The sequence below is a fragment of the Colobus angolensis genome, unplaced genomic scaffold (genome assembly GCF_000951035.1).
Source record: "Colobus angolensis palliatus isolate OR3802 unplaced genomic scaffold, Cang.pa_1.0 Scaffold49, whole genome shotgun sequence".
Lineage (NCBI taxonomy): Eukaryota > Metazoa > Chordata > Mammalia > Primates > Cercopithecidae > Colobus > Colobus angolensis.
In genome coordinates this window covers 6,204,953-6,224,287 of record NW_012118376.1, presented here as the reverse complement: position 1 = coordinate 6,224,287, position 19,335 = coordinate 6,204,953, and the positions used below count along the sequence as shown (strand labels likewise).

Genomic DNA, 19,335 nt, shown 5'->3' with positions numbered 1-19,335 from the left:
AAAGTCTTGGGCTTATGTGATCCTCCTGCCTCAGCTTCCCGGGTATCTAAGATTACAGGTGTGTATCACATACCTGGCTAATTAAATTTTTCTTTCTTTCTTTTTTTTTTTAAGAGACAGAGTCTTGTTGTATTTCTCAGGCTTGTCTCAAACACCTGGCTTCAAGTGAGCCTCTCACCTCAGCCTCCCCAGTAGCTGGGATTATAGGCACCTGGCTCAACAAATGTTTCTTAAACTCTTGCTATGTGCTAAGCCCTTTTATACAGGGGAATTGCAATAGTAATACTTGATCGTCTGGAGATACACCCTTTCTATCTCACATATGTAAGTGATAGATGACATGTATGATCTATATTAATATATATAGTATATAAAAATTTATCTATGATATATATTGTCTATCTAAATATTATATACGTATAATGTTTTCTGGCTAAGAAACTTCATTTTCTTTTCTTTTCTTTTTTTTTTTTTTTTTTTGAGACGGAGTCTCGCTCTGTCGCCCAAGCTGGAGTGCAGTGGCCGGATCTCAGCTCACTGCAAGCTCCGCCTCCCGGGTTCACGCCCTTCTCCTGCCTCAGCCTCCCGAGTAGCTGGGACTACAGGCGCCCGCCACCTCGCCCGGCTAGTTTTGTGTATTTTTTAGTAGAGACGGGGTTTCACCAGGTTAGCCAGGATGGTCTCGATCTCCTGACCTCGTGATCCGCCCGTCTCGGCCTCCCAAAGTGCTGGCTTGAGCCACCGCGCCCGGCCAGAAACTTCATTTTCTTAAGCCTCTTGGATTCCTAAAAAGATTTCTAACTATAATATTGGAGGGTGGCTTTTTCTGGGGCGGAGGATTGGATCCATTTTGACAAAGACACAGAGGTTTCACGATTTCCCATAAGTAAAGGAAGAGCATCACAACCTCACACAGGGGCGGATGCAGGTCAGTCCCACAGCTCCTCCCCAGGCCAGCAAGTCTCAGCACAGCAGCTTGGTGCCTACAGCAGTTTAATTTGTGCCTCTGAAAAATTACAAATTGTTGAAAGTCATGGAACCTCATAACTGCACATGAATAGCTTAAACTAAGGGTCTCCACAATGGAATTCATGTTACCCACATGCTATATTTATTTTTCCTGCCGATATTTAGAAATACGTTAATACTCTCTAGTATTTAATCTGTGGATTGCCATAATACAAGCATACAATTTTCCATGCTGGGCATGCCTGCTCAAAGTTATTTTTGCTGGTGGAGATACATAAAAAAGTAAGTTTGGAGAACACTGAGCTAAACCCCAAGTTGTCAAGGGTCATCCTATTGCCATTTTCATTGCTATTTGGGTATACATTCTTGTTTACCAAGCTTTTAGCTGTCATGGACTTTGATTTATCCATATTTTTATAACAGATTTATGTCACGTGGAGGTCCTTTCTGTCCCCTCTGTCAGTATTTATACATAATATATGTATTTTCATGAGAGAAAAATTGGAGCAGTTTCTTTTCATGGTATAATACTTTTCTATTCTGGTGTCCTAGTTGTTAAGATTGTGTGCTGTGGAGCCAGATTCCAATCCTGACCTTATTACCTCCTGACTGTGAGACCTGGGCAAAATATTTTAGTTCTGGTGCTGCACATTTTTAATTTCTACAATGAGGCATAGTGGTACCTGCTTCATTAGCTGGTTGTGATGATTTAATTAGATAATGTATGATAAGACCTCTAGAAGAGTATCTGAACATATTAAGTTTTTAGTAAGAGGTGATGTTGGTATGTGCATGTGAATAAATTTTCATATATAGAGTGTATTGTATGTACTTGTATGTGCATAGGTAGAAAGCAGATACAATTGGTTTGGACAAATGAAGCTAAAGGCAAAGTATAAAATCCTGGCATTTAAGTAATTTTTTGAAAATTTCTAGGAATGTTTCTAGACTTTCTCTAAAGGCAGTTTATAGTATTTGAGGTAACACTGTCTGCAGCCTAGACTTGTAGTGTAGTTTTTCTACAACATCAGTGTCAAGCGACAGGGTTAATGCTCATGTTTGAAGCTGAAGTTTACTCTGAAGGTTATGACCATCTTATGAGATTTCATTCAGCCCGCCATGTGTTTAAATCTCTGTGTCTGCCTTTTCACACCTCAGTTCTGTTATGTATGTATGTAGGGGCTCATATATGGATAATGGCTAAGTTTAGATTGGTAGGCCTTAACAGATGTATTTATCAGTACATTTCTGTCAAAATTATTCCACATTAAAAAACAAATTGGGCAGTTAGATGAGTAGATTGAAATATAAATTCTTCTGTGTCAGTTTTAATTTTGTACTTCAGAAATTGTATTAGATACTAGGTAGAAGGAAAACGTGGAGTTTTTATTGTATTTACTAAACCAAGTAGTTGGACATAAATTAATCATTTTATAGTTGGGAATAAACAAGAGTATTTGGTGAAGGACTAACATTGATGCCCTAGATTAACTGGATTGTATTAGATTTTTACAATGCACACATATACTCTATGGATGTATTTTGACTCATCGCCTATTCGTAACCATTTGGTGGGGTTCGGCTAATCTTGAGCTGTTTGGGTTTGTTTTTTGTTGTACTTTTAATTTAATAGAGTTTTAATCTAAGCAGTTTAAAAACTCTTATGTGCTTATACATCTTTTTTAGTATACATATTTTATTTGTATTGCTTGTCTTGAGGTAGATAAATTGTAATAATGATGTGAGAAATAAACTGTGACATTGGACCCACTGGAAGTTACAATGTATTAGTGGCAGTGGCATCACAGGTGGAAAACAATTTCTTTCCTAGTAATTATTTCTTCCAGCACTTGTCCAAAAATTATTTTAATGCTCAGTGTTCACTCTTATTAAAAATTTTTGGTGTTTATTTATTTATGATTTATTCAACTATAAATAGATCTTAGCAAATGAGTATTAATTGATTTCTATAATGACTTTGTCTTGGAAGAGTGATCAAAACCCTACTGCGACACATTACTGTATTCTTTGCATTTTGTAATAAACTTCTCATTTTTTTACCTTGTCAATCATTGAGAGTTATGAGGAAGGACTGGGAACCTGGAAAAAGGCCAGAGTCTGAGTGGAGCATGGATCTTGTAACAAAAAGCAGAGCCTTCTTTCAGCCCTGTGTCTTACCCGTCATTAGTCACAATGCAACTTCATTATGTGTTCGAGGAAAGGAAATATCCCAGATTTTATTTAATTTTAGACCATAAATAAAACTGGATTTCTAGTTCATAAAATTAAGACCGTTCCTTTTATGAAATAGCATTCATAATAGTGCCTTGTGCAAGGCCTCAGAAGCTCCAATTTGGAGTAAAGCATTGAATAGTAATATAATTATTCAACAGAATCTCACAATTTAATTTAATTTTTTTTGTTTTGAGTTTTTTGCTTGTTTGCTTTTTGGGCAGAAATCTTTTCTCAGAGATTTGTATAATTTTGACAATTAGGTTAACTGGGATAACACATTCTGATGTTTTATGTATTGATGCTCAGATGACTTTGGAGTTGAAAGCCTCCCCGACCTTCCTGCTCCATCAAACTACCTTTCTTTACTTGTGTTCCCAGTAGCTTGACATGTCTGGCAAGCAGCAAGCTTGCCAACACCAGTGAGGGGATGCCATGTGGGTAAAGAACCCAAGGGGACCACAAGTGGCATCTGCAAAGACAGATGGCATCGTTCCTGTGAACACAGTAGCTTCTCTCCTAACCTATGGAGTAGGTCGAGCTTGTCCTGGTTAGGTTTTCTAATTTAAGAGAAAAATAGAGCCCAGTTCCTTAAAAAAACCGAAGAGGTCATATAAAGAATATTTCTCACATATGTTTACACTTACAAACAAATATATAACAGTTTGGAAGACTCAAGATATTTTTTGCCAGAGTAAATTACTATTATTTTGAAAAACGAACTTGGACTCTTCTAGTTGTCTCGGTAAAAGTAGTTCATAGGATCAAAGGTCTCCTAACAGGCAGAAGTTCTTCTGCTCGTTGTGGAACAGGTGGATTCTTTGTTATATCAATCATAAAAACATAACCAAACCTGTTTGTTTATTTATTTATTTTGAGACAAAACCTGCCTCTGTTGCCCAGGCTGCAGTGCAGTGGCATGATCTTGGCTCACTGTGACCTCTGCCTCCTGGGTTCAAATGATTCTCCTGCCTCAGCCTCCTGAGTAGCTGGGACTATAGGCGTGTGCCACCATGCCTGGCCAATTTTTGTCTTTTTAGTAGAGATGGGGTTTCACCATGTTGGCCAGGCTGGTCTCGAACTCCTGACCTCAAGTTATCCACCTGCCTCGGCTTCACAAAGTGCCAAACCTGGTTTTGTAAAGGTGCTACCATGAATTGAATCTGCAGGGAAAAAATATTAAAATATTTAACAAAACAAAGCACTACCTGGTAGATTGCTTTGACAAGTTTAAGAGTTAAGCTTTTCTCCTGCCTTTGTAATTGGTTCTATGAGTGAAAGAAAATTTTAAGGTAAGCCAATTGAACTTTTGGAACTCTTCTACAGGAACGTTTTGGACTTAAATACAGCTGATGTATTTAGAGGATCAGCTTCTCATTCTGTGGGTCTATGGTTGGTTGGAGAGCTGTCCCCAAAGAAAACCAATTGGTGGAACTAGTAGGACCCATTGAGGGTGGCTTAGAGAATTTAGGATTTTAATTATTTATTCCAAAAATCAGATTAAGAGTATACTCCTTAACTTGCAAATAACACCAATAGAGTTATAACAACCACAACAGATTTAAACTTGAATCCAGAAATTAGAGAAATGATTCATTAGTTTCAAGGGCAAATCCAAGTACAAGTCACAGCATAATGAGTAGTAAGTTACAGAAAATATAGAAAACCTTGTCATGGCCCACCCGTGTAATGTATAGGTAAAGTAATGTGATGCTCTACTACGGAGAAGGGTCGTTAGTATAACGCTCTGCTCTTGCTTTAATAGGGTCTTCATAAATTCGTTCCTTTTGAAGGAGAATGTTTGTTTTTCTATGCTTTACACATAATGGAAAGAAAAGGAAAAGAATTGCAGAGGCCCGAAAGACTTGAGAAGAAAGTTTATAAGAGTTAGGATTATCTAGCAGTTCTTTTTTTTCCCTAAATTGATTATTTTTTAAATTTCAGTAGCTTTTTGGGAAACAGTAGATGTTTGGTCCAGCAGTTCTTAAAATGTGTCTTGATTGTTCGGTGTTCACTTAAGAAGTTTAAAAAGCAGTTCTAATATTGCTTCTTATCTGCAGGAAAAGCTATTACATAGGAATTAACAGTTCATTACAAAAGAGTGGATGGGAACTACTCATTTTATGTGACAGCCACATCTTGCTTCAAGCCACATACCCTGAACTTTCTAGGCAACAAGAGAAGGGAATGTGTGGCCTAGCAATATTTGACAGAGAAAAATATCTGTTTCTCTTTCTTTGAATAGAGAAAAGAGATCTGTAGCCAGTAGGAAGCAAGATTTGTTTAATGATTGAAATGGAGCATGGCTTGTGTTTTTATCTTTGAATACGTCTGCTGGCCGTAGATATAGAAAGAAAATAGAGCAAGGCCCCAGAGCCTGGCACTGTGGGTTGGCCTGATGACTGCACTGTGTCCGGGTCTTACTAACCAGAGAAGGGCAAACTGATTTATAAGACTTACTTGCTGGCCCACAGAAGAGGTGAAATGTCAGCTTTGTTACTCTGCCGTAAAGCTGTGTACCGAACGGCAAGTTTGAAATAACATTAGCTCAAACACCAGTGGGTAGGAAACCCATAAAGGACAGATTTATTACAAAATATAGGAAATACAGGTTTTTTTTTTTTTTTTTTTTTTTTTTTTTTTAGTTTTGAAATCAATACATTATGGATAACAGCTGATTCTGGGGTTTTGTATGGTTCTCTTGGAAATCTTGACATTTTTCAAGGGATTGTGTACACACTCAGTATTGCTGTCTAGCCTTCTGTCACTTCTGATAGTATCTAATCAGACAAACATCTCTGCATCTTTTCTGACATTTCAAGCTGGTAATATACTCTTTCTGTTGCTAAGGCAACTCACTGGATGACTACTAGGGGTGGAGAGAATGTTCTTTAGATCCTATGGCACTTGTTATGATGGTAAATTAATACAATTGTTTTACAATCCTCAGCTATATATATATATATTATTTGTGAAGTTTTAAATCCTTAATTTTAAAATGTCTTCTTTGTCTTACATTCCTTTTGTAGTTTTTAATTTTTGAGGAATGTGTTTTCTGGCAGTAAAGAATTTAATATAGAATTAAACTTCTAAGGAAAAGGACTCCTCTCCCTCCAATCATTTGAATTCATTTTTCAGTTTAAGTAGGTAAACTCTTATTGAACACATTCTCTGTTTAAGGTACTACATGTTAAATAAGAAGCAACAGCTTAAACTCTCCCTTAAAAAATAAGCTTCCTACTTTTGTCTGGCAACAATGGCCCTCATACTGGAATAGAGAATTACGCACTTACTCTCACTTCTGGGAAACAGAACGTAGAGTTGGATTCAGGTCACTTTCTCTCCCTCAGTTATAATTTTCAAGAACAAAAAATGTAAAGGGAAGCAAACAGCCTACCCTAATGTGCTTCCCAAAGCATTCGGGACTGTAGAAGGTTTTGAAGTCCCATTCGTGGCTTACCTCCTCTGGGGCTTTTCTCCTCTTAAAACGTAGCAGGATGCATATAGCAGTTTTTGCTTGCATGCAGGGGATTAAAACTGAATTTAAAAAATGACAGTAACCAAGGAATATCTTCATAACTTTGAAGGAAAAAGTTAAAATTTTGCTATTCTCATAGATTTCTTAATAGGATTTGAATGCTGGCAGTTGTCCTTGTACTATTTTATCTACAAACCAAATGAAACATTGGTTTGTAGATAAAACACTGGCTTTAAAACTAGCAATGTTTGGAGGTTAAAATCCCCACGATTAAAAAAGTTGGGTAGGAGAGATCTGGGGAGCAGAGTGAGGCAGGGAGTCAGAAAAGGTGGTACATTCTTAGGGAAGTGACTAATTGTGCATCCTGTTGCAAAGTCCCCTTTCCTTGGCCCAGTGTTGTTTAAGAGGCCTTGTCTTGACGCTCTCAGATATAAGCCTTGGTGTGGGGATGAAGCTGTATAGATAGAAACCTCAAAAAATATTCTGTAATCCTACCCTAGGTCCCCACATACCTACTGTCCTCTTCTGCATAGTTGCTTTTACTTTGCAAGTTTGACATGAGAATGTATGTGTGCTGTGAGTGGCGACACATCAGGTCAATATCTGGAGGAGAGAAGAAGCATGAGTGACGGGCGTTAGCCTGGGTCCTTAGAATTCGCTCAGCTCGGGTTCCTTCTGCTTGTTTTCTCCTCACTTTCAATTTGTTGACTTTTTTTTTTTTAAGATGGGGTCTCACTGTATTGCCCAGGCTGCTCTTAGACTTCTGGGCTCAAGTGATACTCTTTCCTCATCCTCCCAAGTAACTGGGACTATAGGTGTGTGCCACCACAACTAGGTAATTTTTTTGGGCTCAAACGATCCTCCTACCTCAGCCTCTGAGTAGCTGGGACTACAGGCACAAGCCACCACACCTGGCTGGTTCTCTTTTCTTGCCCTCTTTAAAAAAAATCTATTTTGAGGCTGGGCATGGTGGCTCATGCCTGTAATCCCAGCACTTTGGGAGGCTCAGGTGGGTGGATCACTTGAGGTCAGGAGTTCAAGACCAGCCTGACCAATATGGTGAAACTGTGTCTTTACTAAAAATACAAAAATTAGCCAGGCGTGGTGGCACATGCCTGTAGTCTCAGCTACTTGGGAGGCTGAGGCAGGAGAATTGCATGAACCCAGGAGATGGAGGTTGCAGTGAGCCAAGATCGCACCACTGCACTCCAACCTGGGTGACAAAGCAAGACTCCCTCTCAAACAACAACAACAACAACAAAATCTATTTTGAGCTTTTTATTCTTGTGTAAATTTTTCTTCACTACTCACATCTTCCCATCTGCAGTTTATAGTAGGAGATACAAGTATATATAGTATTATATGAGTCAATCCCTGATTTTTAAAAAGTAGTCCGCAGTTCTTACAGTATATGACTCTCCTATGTTTCTTGTCAAAACCTTTAATTTTTATAGTCTTGATTTTTTTGTTGTTGACTTTAATGTATTTTTCCTTGACAAGTACATGAGATATATCACTGCAGGTGAGGCCAATTCAAGCCATCCTTTGTATAATGGGAGGCATAATAGTTAAGAACTTGAGTTTTGGAGGTAGAAAAATCTAGGTTCAAATCCTTCATGTTCCATATACTACTTAAGTGAGCTGAGCAATTGCATAATTATGTCAAGGCTTAGTTTCTGCCCCTATAAAATAAGGATAATAATAGTATATACATCATAGAATGACTGTCAGGATTAAATGAGATAATGCATATAAAGTGCTGAATAAAGGTTAGCTCTTTATAGAAACAAGAAAGGTAACATCCTTATAGTCACTGACACTGAGTAAGTATGAAAGAAATGTGGTGTGGTGGTTCATTTCTTTTTTTCTTTTTTCTTTTTTTTTTTTTTGAGGCAGAGTCTCGCTCTGTCGCCCAGGCTGGAGTGCAGTGGCCGGATCTCAGCTCACTGCAAGCTCCGCCTCCCGGGTTTACGCCATTCTCCTGCCTCAGCCTCCGGAGTAGCTGGGACTACAGGCGCCCGCCACCTCGCCTGGCTAGTTTTTGTATTTTTAGTAGAGACGGGGTTTCACCGTGTTAGCCGGGATGGTCTCGATCTCCTGACCTCGTGATCCGCCCGTCTCGGCCTCCCAAAGTGCTGGGATTACAGGCTTGAGCCACCGCGCCCGGCCATTTCTTTTTTTCATTCATGGATAATCGTTGCCCATCAGTATTCCTGGTTGACTTTTTTCCAACCTCCCCTTCCTCTCTCAAGATATGACAGCACCTTTTATACCGATTTCCTGTTTGGTTTATCCCATTTACCTTCCTCTTCTAGTCTCACCAGAATATCCCTTGTTGATTGTGCCTTATTAGTGAAGGAAAGGATGAAATCATCCATTGAAGCTGTAGCTCATACCCAAAGAGTATAATATTTCCAAATCTGGGACTTTGGACACAAGACACTGGCTTTCAGTGCAAGGGCACTGAGTGGACCCTGCCTGGCTGTAGGCGAATGGCCAGTTTCCTGGTTGTGTTTGAAGGCAGACTACCAATGCAGACTTCAAAGTGCCATCTGCGAGGCATGATGAGTCCACACTTTTTCTGCTTGTCAATAATAAAATTAGACTGCAATGTATTTTCATTTGTCTCCCAAACAGAACAGGGTCCCTGGAGAGTCAAGTGGGAGGGCGTCTGAAAATTCTAGCTTGTCTGGGGTGGAAGGGGAGATCTTGCAGAAGAGTGCCTGCACACAGTTGGCTATCAGCAAATATCTGTTGGGTGAATGAATGGTGGAGTTGAATCATAGCCTTGAAGTAACATTAACAAATGGAAGAAAAATCGGTACAGGCTGAAAAGGAGGAGGTATGCCATAATTGCTACTTACAACACCTAATGACTGCCTGCTGCCCGAAGTGTGGGATTACAGCACATTTGTCTTAATAGCACATCTGGTATGCTACACTGATGCAATTACAGTGCCCGGTAAGCAGGGAGCTAGTTCCTTGCAATTATGCCCTTAAATTGTAACCAGAGGAAAATTGTTTTCAAACATACCACATATCTATTTAGTGACTGTTTATTGTAGTTTTTTGTATTAAAAAGATCAGAGAAATGTGTAAAACTGCTTAGTCCCCCCAATACTGGCATTTATAGTTCTTGAGAGCCCTGTCCCAATTTGTTATTTTCATTACAGCCCCCTCGCAATCCCAGGTAGTAGGCTGGGCAGATATCATGTCCGTTTTGCAGATCAAGCAACTTGAAACTTGAGAATTAAATGGCTTTCCATTTCATTCTAGCTGTTAGCTGAAGGCTTGCCATGTGTTCAAATCCAGAGCTTGGAATCCTTGGTCTCCCCACCTTTGCACCATACAGTGTTGTATCTGGATTCTTAGTGTCTTATATTGGTAGCTACGTGAATAATTTAGTTTGGAAATATCCCCAGAATGTGAAGGTCAAAAATTGAGTTGCCATCTTGAAATTCTGATAAAGACTTTTAAAGTTGCAACTGATTTAGTACTCATTCCACAAGCTAAAATAAAGTATATCTTGCCACTATGAGATGCAAAATCCAGGAAGTACCTTCCAGTGTTATACATCACTATGTGAATTTTCTGGTATGAAAGTGTGTGTGATGGGTGTTTTCCCAGATTATTTTCAGGTGATCTTCAGCTGGGGGTGGTTGTAATATGAGTGTCTCAACTGTGCTGAAGCAGAAAAGAAGTTTTAGGGAGCAAAAACCTGCCATTATGCTTGTTTCAGTCCTCCTCCTCTACCTTTTGGGCTTATGATCTAGCCATGCCCACCATGTTGGTCTCATGCGCTGTAGAACGTCCTGATTTCATGTCTTTCTTATGAGTGTATTTGTATTTGCGATTGCTATCCTGGACTCACCAACCTCTGATCTCCTATATAAAAGGCTGATTTGTTTATCATGCCGGAGCTCTGAGTAGGCTTTGTAAATGGAAGATGCTCTAAGGCACAACCCCTTTCTCATTCTCATTGAGAATCCTGAAAACATCTTAAAGATTGTGTATGATACCCATGCCAAATTCTCCCTTCTGCTCTCCATGTAAATTTTTGATAATTTTTTTCATTGTACTTTTTGTTCATCATTTTTGGCATTTTATAAATATCTGTAAATTTTCATATCATGATACATGATGTAGGCTGAATTAATTTAACATGCAGATTAGTTTTCTTGTAGTCCAGACAGTTTCCTTACTTCTATTCACACTCTTTGTGTCTAGAGCTACAAATAATGAACTAAGCCTAGAGCTGTAGTTCATCACATAGTGATTTCATGGGCCAGATATTTATAGACAGTCCCTGATTTATGATGGTTTGATTTATGATTTTGATTTTATCATTGTGTGAAAGCTGATGGTGTGAAAGCAATATACATTCAATAGAAAGCGTATTTCAAATTTTGAATTTTGACCTTTTCCTGGGCTAGCCATATGCAGTATGATACTCTTGTGATGCTGGACAGTAATGGTGAGCCATGGCTCCCAGTCAACCAGCCACACAATCACAAAAGTAATCAGTCACTACTCCACAGTGCATTGTGTGGCCAGTGGTTTTTGGATATTATGTTTTGTGTTTGGCCATCCCATCATATTTACAAAACACCTACTTTCAACTTACACTGTTTTCTACTTATGACTGGTTTATTGAGATATAATTCCATCATGAGTCAAAGAGTATCTGTATTTTATTCTGAACAAAAGTAAGCTAGCTGTATGCTTCTCAAGGGCAGGGACCACCACACCCATCTTTGTATCCACAGGGCCTGGCAGATAATAATGGTCTCATCAATGTTTGTCTACTAAATGACTTAGATGAACAAATTGAGACCTGTATGAATACATAAGTGGCTTTGGAAATCAGAATGGAACTTATTTTAATAAGTTGAATTTAAAAAAATTAGTCTTCTAAAAACGTATTGTGTTGAATACATTTCAGTGGCTCTACTCAGGTGTTGTGAAACATTACTTAGCCCTAAAAAATATAAGTACTTCTGAATTGACTTGTATTGAAAAATATTTGCTTCTAGATTATTGTATCCATCACATTTTAGCTTTAATATTTTGCTAAATGTTTAAGTGCTTTCCTGGTTTAGCAGTAAGTAATGTAGATTAAAAATCACTTGTAAAACTCACAGAAAACTCTTTTTGTTGTTCTTTGGTAAAATCTTATACGTAATAGATCTTAATTAAGAGCTGACTGGGTAGGTTGTGTTATAAAAGGAAGATATAGGTTTGTATATTGCTAACCACTTATTTATTTAAATTAGCAGATCCCAACTCTGGCTTTGCATTGGAATCACTTAGAATCTTTGGAAAAGTGTGATGCCTTGGCTCTGCCCCAGAAGTTCTGATTTAATTTTTCTGGAGAGGACCTTGAACATCAGTCTTATTAAAAAATAATAAAATAAGTTAAATAATTAACCAAGGTCTCCAATACTCACAATCGCTGCTAGAGGAAATGTAAGTTATTACCACCGTTTTGGAAAACACAGCAGCATTATCTAATAGATTTAGAGAAACTAGTGTCTCATAGCAAATCCGTTCCACAGCAATTCCATTCCTACCTATAAACCTTAGCAAGAAAACATGCTGATATGGTTTGGCTGTGTCCCCACCCGAATCTCATCTTGAATTGTAACTCCCACAATTCCCACATGTCATGGGAGAAACTGGTGGGAGGTGATTGAATTATGGGGGTGGGTCTTTCCCATACTGTACTTATGATAGTGAATGAGTCTCATGAGATCTGATGGTTTTTAAAATGGGAGTTCCCCTGCACACTCTCTCTCTCTTGCTGCCACCATGTAAGAAGTGCCTTTTGCCTTCTGCCATGATTGCTAGGCCTCCCTAGCCACATGGAATTGTAAGTCCATTAAACCTCTTTCTTTTGTAAATTGCCCCGTCTCAGGTATGTTTTTATCAGTAGTATGAAAATGGATTAATATGGTAAATTGGTACCACTAGAGTGGGGTGCTGCTGAACAGATACCTGAAAATGTGGAAGCAACTTTGGAACTGGGTAACAGGCAGGGGTTGGAACAGTTTGGAGGGCTCAGAAGAGGACAGGAAAATGTACAAAAGTTTGGAACTTCCTAGAGACTTATTGAATGGCTTTGCCCAAAATGATGATAGCAATATGGACAATAAAGTCCAGGTTGATGTAGTCTCAGATGGAAATGAGAAACTTGTTGAGAACTGGAGCAAAGGTTACATTTTAGCAAAGAGACTGACAGCATTTTGCTCCTGTCCTAGAGATTCATGGAATATTGAACTTGAGAGTCATGATTTAGGGCATCTGGCGGAAGAAATTTCTAAGCAGCAAAGCCTTCAAGAAGTGACTTGGGTGTTGTTAAAGGTATTCAGTTTTATAATGGAAGCAGAGCATAAAAGGTTGGAAAATTTGCAGCCTGACAGTGCGATAGAAAAGAAAATCCCATTTTCTGAGGAGAAATTCAAGCTGGTTGCAGAAATTTGCATAAGTAATGAAGAACTGAATATTAATCCCCAAGACAATGGGGAAAATGTCTCCAGGGCATGTCAGAGGTCTTCATGGGAGACCCTCCCATCACAGGTCCAGAGGCCTAGGAGAAAATCGTTTCATGGGCTCGGCCCAGGGTTCCCATATTGTGCAGTCTAGGGACTTGGTGCCTGGCATCCCAGCTGCTCCAGCTGTAGCTGAAAGGAGCCAATACAGAACTTGGGCCATGGCTTCTGAGGGTGCAAACCTCAAGCCTTGGCAGCTTCCACAATGGTGTTGAGCCTGCTAGTGCACAGAAGTCAAGAATTGAGGTTTGGGAACCTCCACCTATATTTCAAAGGATGTATGGAAATGCCTGGATGTCCATGACAGAAGTTTGCTGCAGGGGTGGGGCTCTCATGGAGTACCTCTGCTAGGGTAGTGTGGAAGGGAAATATGGGGTGGGACCCCGACACAGAGCTCCTACTGGGACACTGCCTAGTGGTGCTGTGAGAAGAGGGCCACCATCTTCCAGACCCCAGAATGGTAGATCCACTGACAGCTTGCACTGTGCACCTGGAAAAGCCACAGACACTCAACATCAGCCCATGAAAGCAGCTGGGAGGGAGGCTCTAACCTGCGAAGCCACAGCAGCAGAACTGCCCAAGACCATGGGAATACACCTCTTGCATCAGTGTGACCTGAATGTGAGACATGGAGTCAAAGGAGATCGTTTTTGGAGCTTTAAGATTTGACTGCTCCGCTGAATTTCAGAATTACGTAGGGCCCATAGCCTCTTTGTTTTGGCCAATTTCTCCCATTTGGAACGAGTGTATTTACCCAATGCCTGTACCCCCATTGTATCTAGGAAGTAACTAGCTTGCTTTTGATTTTACAGGATCATAGGCAGAAGAGGCTTGCCTTGTCTCAGATGAGACTTTGGACTGTGGACTTTTGAGTTAATGCTGAAATGAGTTAAGCCTTTGGGGGACTGTTGGGAAGGCATGATTGGTTTTAAAATGTAATTTGGGAGGGGCCAGGGGCAGAATGATATGATTTGGCTGTGTCCTCACCCAAATCTCATCTTGAATTGTAACTCCCACAATTCCCATGTACCACGGGAGGAACCTGGTGAGAGGTGATTGAATTATGAGGATGGGTCTTTTCCGCACTGTTCTCATGATAGTGAATGAGTCTCACGAGATCTGATGGTTTTCAAGATGGGAGTTTCCCCGCACAAGCTCTCTCTTGCCGCTGCCGTGTAAGAAGTGCCTTTTGCCTTCCACCATGAGTGTGAGGCCTCCCTAGCCACATGGAACTGTAAGTCCATTAAACCTCTTTCTTTTGTAAATTGCTCAGTCTCAGGTATGTCTTTATCAGCAGCATGAAAATGGACTAATACACATGCAAATATCAGAAAAAATCATTTATCCCATGTCTGTATGTGTATATATATGTGTGTGTTAGAGAGAGGCAGAGGGAGACAGAGACAGAAAAACAGAGAGATACACTCATACCAATGGACCCCAGGGGTACAAATACCCCTTTTCCTTTCCTAATCACTTTCTTCTCTTTTTCCTAACAGGTATTATGCTGACTTTTATAATAGCCATTTCCTTGCTTTTCTTTATAGTGTTATAACCTATGTATATATGCCTAAGTAATAATTTTAACTTTTACTCTTCTTGAAGTTCATATTAATTGAAACATATCCTGTGTATTTTGTGACTTGATTTTTCCCCCTTGACATTATATTCATTACTTCCTTCTGTGTTAATCTGTAATTCATTTTGATTGTTAGAATATTGTTGTATGATTGCACTGCAATTTATTCCTTTGATGAACATTAAGATTACTTTGAATTTTGACCATTTATAATTTTTTACATGGTTTCTTGCTAGGGTTTATAGGTAGGAATGGAATTGTTGTGGACTGGATTTGTGTTAGTTTCTCTAACTTTATTAGGTTATGTTGCTGTGTTTTCCAAAGGGGTTGTAACAGTTTGCATTTCCTCTAGCAGTGATTGTGAGTTCTGGAGACCTTGGTTAATTATTTAACTTATTTTATTATTTTTAATAGACTTTTTAAGAAGTTTTAGGTTCATGGCAAAATTGAGCGGAAGGTACAGATATTTTCCCATATATTCTCCGCCCCTACACATGTATAGCCTCCCCTATTATCAATACGCCCCACAGAATGGCACATTTGGCTATGATCGATTAGCCTACATTTGAGAGGTTAATTTATTCTTTAATCTCCCAAGCTAAGCCTTTGGCTAATTGAAAGGTATGACCAGATCTTGTGTAGATATGATAATGGTTCCAAATTGACCAGTAACAAAACCGCTTTCCTTTAGTAACACTCAAACTGTCTGACTTTCCTTGCCCTTGTGCTTCAGATGCCTGGAAGCTCTCTTGACCTGTGCTGTTTTTGCAGAATCGTAACCATAGAGTTAGAACAGGATTGAACACTCTTAGAAACCTTGGATCTTTACTGTGACAGACTCATTTGATGGGCAAAAAAACTGATGCCTGGCAGAATGAGAAGCACAAAGTCTGCACTCCCTTCCTATCTGGGTCAGATGGACTCCTGTTATGCAGTAAGGAATGGCTTATTGAATGGTACAGCCTGTTCAGTTCCTTTTTGTGTCTCTGTTCATGCTGTCATGATGTTATAGGTCATACCTTTTAATGTTTGCCATTAGAGCAATTATTGGTAATTCTGCTTTGGTTACATCAGTTCAAATAACTCCTGGCACCAACCAAACAGGAAGACGCATTTAGTTAGTTAAAAAAATTATTTTAAACACTCTCACCTCTGCCAAATTGTATAACCTCTTTCCATAATTTGTTTTCCTGGCTGATGTTAAGAAATCTGAAACTCTATAACAAGCAGAATTATTTATATATGTCATGATGCTTCCTATTTCAAGCTGTTTGCCTTACTCTGCACTCTGAACTTTCATACTGAATGAGAAAGCTCTCTCTTACAACATTTTGGTCAGTTTCTATTTGTTTTCTTTAAACATCAGAAGATTCTCTCTTCCACTGCCTTCCCTCCTCCCCCGGAAGTGGGTAGATTCTCAGAAAGAGAGTCAACAGTGAGCCATTCAGGCCTGCATGTTTACTGTTCTCTCTCATTGAACAAGATGTGAGGATGGAGCGAGCCAGAAGGAGAGAAGAGGGAGCTGGATTAGCAGAACAAGCTTGGAGAGCTCTCCTGGTGGAGGAAACAGATCTGCTCACACTCACACTGTTGGTCAGGTTGAATGCAGTGAAATACACTCCAGGTTTAATGGTATTTAGGGCATTGCACCAGACATGGCAGAAAGTGTTACTTAAATTGATACCATGGTTCCCTTTACCAATGGTATAATTTGAAAAGGGGACACAAAAGGTATAGATGTTCCCTTTTGATCATTTTTTTTGGGAGGGGAAAGAAAATTACAATCTGTACAACCATGGAATATTTCTCACTATATCCAGATTAAGAAATATGTCTTAGAAATTCCATCCTGGGCCGGGCACGTTGGCTCAAGCCTGTAATCCCAGCACTTTGGGAGGCTGAGACGGGCGGATCACGAGGTCAGGAGATCAAGACCATCCTGGCTAAAACAGTGAAACCCCGTCTCTACTAAAAATATAAAAAAAAAAAACTAGCCGGGCGAGGTGGCGGGCGCCTGTAGGCCCAGCTACTCGGGAGGCTGAGGCAGGAGAATGGCGTAAACCCGGGAGGCGGAGCTTGCAGTGAGCTGAGATCCGGCCACTGCACTCCAGCCTGGGTGACAGAGTGAAACTCCGTCTCAAAAAAAAAAAAGAAATTCCATCCTGACCAGGTATGGTGGCTCATGCCTATAATCCCAGCACTTTGGGAGGCCAAGGCATGTGGATAACCTGAGGTCAGGAGTTCAAGACGAGACTGGCCAACATGGTGAAAACCCATCTCTACTAAAAATACAAAAATTAGCTGAGGGCAATGGCATGTGCCTGTAATCCTAGCTACTCAGGAGGCTGAAGCAGGAGAGTCCCTTGAAACTGGGAGGCAGAGGTTGCAGTGAGCCAAAATTGCACCACTGCATTCCAGCCTGGGCAACAGAGTGAGACTCCATCTCAAAAAAAAAAAAGAAATTCCATCCTAGTATGCCTGGTTAATATCTCATGCTGACAGGTTTTCCTATGTTGGGGAGTACACACGCACATATGTGTGCATATGTATGTTTGTTACCTGATCCTAACAAGTCTCTTCCTGGTTATTATTTAAAAAGGAAGAAAAATGCAAATATTATCCAACATTTTAGATACCCTGCTGGGAATCTAAAAACAAAAACCTTACTTTTTAATCAAAGGAGTATAATGGTCAAAAGTCAAAGGATAAAATAGTCAAAGATAACTTCTGTAATAGCTAACATAGTTCTTTCAATTTTCATAAAGCTGAAGATATCAAGTATATTAAACAAATGTCTGGCAGGAATGTATTGCCTTGTCTGTTTTTAGATATTTTGGTATTTTGAATGTTGTTTTACTGGGGGGATATGTTCTGCGTCACACAGATGACTGATAGAGCAAACATACTGGTAAGTTGGTGGCGTTTCACTGTGATGAGTTCATTTGCATATTGTAAGTATAATGCCTTCCATTCATTGATCTAGATACCTATATCTCTATAGATATAGATATATAAACAATTAAAAATTAAGCCTTTTTTTTGCATTCATTTATGGTGGAGTGTTTCCTTCTAATTGTTTCAAATTAGAGCTTTGTAGAAACCTGGCTTCCCAAATATCATCATTATCATAGCCTGCTGGTAAGACAAAGTTGAGTTTATTGGCTACTATGGTATGGGAGAACACAACCTCCACAGGGCCTTAGAGGTGTCTTGAAGGGGGAGCAGTGAGGTGAAAATTTATCGAGAACTTGAAGTTTGGCTTAATGAGGGTCTTTTTTTTTGAGACAGGGCCTCACTTTGTGGCCCAGGTTGGAGTGGAGTGGTGCAATCTCCACTCACTGCAACCTCTGCCTCCTGGGCTCAAGCGATCCTCCAACCTCAGCCTGCTGATTAGCTGGAACCACAGGCGAGTACCACCATGCCAGTTTAATTTTTGTTGGGGATGGTGGTGGGCGGGGCATGTTGGAGAGGGAAGAAGCTTGATCAGGACTCGGGAAGGATCATAATGTAGTTAGGATTGCTTTTAGGGTTTAAACTGCCTTTTGTTGGTTTCTACTGAACAGTTTGTTAGTCTTGCGGAAGGTTCCTATAATGAGCAATCATTCATTTGCCTGGGCAAGTGGCTCCTGGAATAGTAAAATCGTGCTAATGAAGATAATAGAATAGTAAAATAGTGTTATATGGACAGGAAACTGTAGAGAAGGAGGTCATTTTGTTCTCAGTGTGCATTTTAAAGTGAACAATTCAGTGTACAGACTATTCAAACTAAGTAATTTAAACATATACAAACTGTAGAGATTTTAACAGCCAATTGCCATGCAATGCCACAAATGCTCAATAGCTTTCATTTGCCAGACACTATGCTAGGTATTGGGAATAAAATACCTCAAGGACCCATCTGCCTGGAAGATGATAACGGAGAGTGGCCAACGCCACAGTGGAGCTGACGCACACGGACCGACCAAGGGCTCTCTGTGCAGGGGCCTTACAGGCTGAGCTTCCTGAGCAGCGCATTGGGGTGGCTTTGACAATATTGACATAATCTCAGGGATTTAGTAGATGAGTAAAAGCACTGCTGTGAAGTTTGAGATGATGCGTATGAAGCCATTTCTGTTACTGCTTCTCGTCAGGGGAAGGGCAGTGTTGAGGACAAAGGGTAGAAACAGAGGTCCCTCCACAGCCTTGGCCTCTGAGAGCCTCCCTGCCTGAGCAGCAGGATCTCCTCAAGGAACTCTTTACGTATCAACAAGTATCTGTTTCCAAAGAATGGTCCTTTCCTAGAACCTGCTTCCCTAGATGACTGCACTGCATGTCTAGTGAAAGAGGACGTGAATGTGTGATGCAGTAGGTGGAAAGAACACTCTGCCTATGCTGAGCGGACCTGGCCCCAGCACCTACTGCCTACCTGGCCATTCACAAACCTCTTGAACTCTCCAAATTTGTAAAATGAGATATAGTGATTAGGTGCCATTGTTAATTTCTTCCAACTCTGACATTCTTATTATGTCTAAATACATTGTCCTTTTGAT

General features: G+C 39.9%; 1 protein-coding gene across 2 annotated transcripts in view; it reads left to right on the top strand.

The window, feature by feature from the left end:
* The window catches only part of ARHGEF28 (Rho guanine nucleotide exchange factor (GEF) 28), a 331,462-nt gene that overhangs the window by 144,110 nt on the left and 168,017 nt on the right, over positions 1-19,335 (top strand). The window lies entirely within an intron of this gene.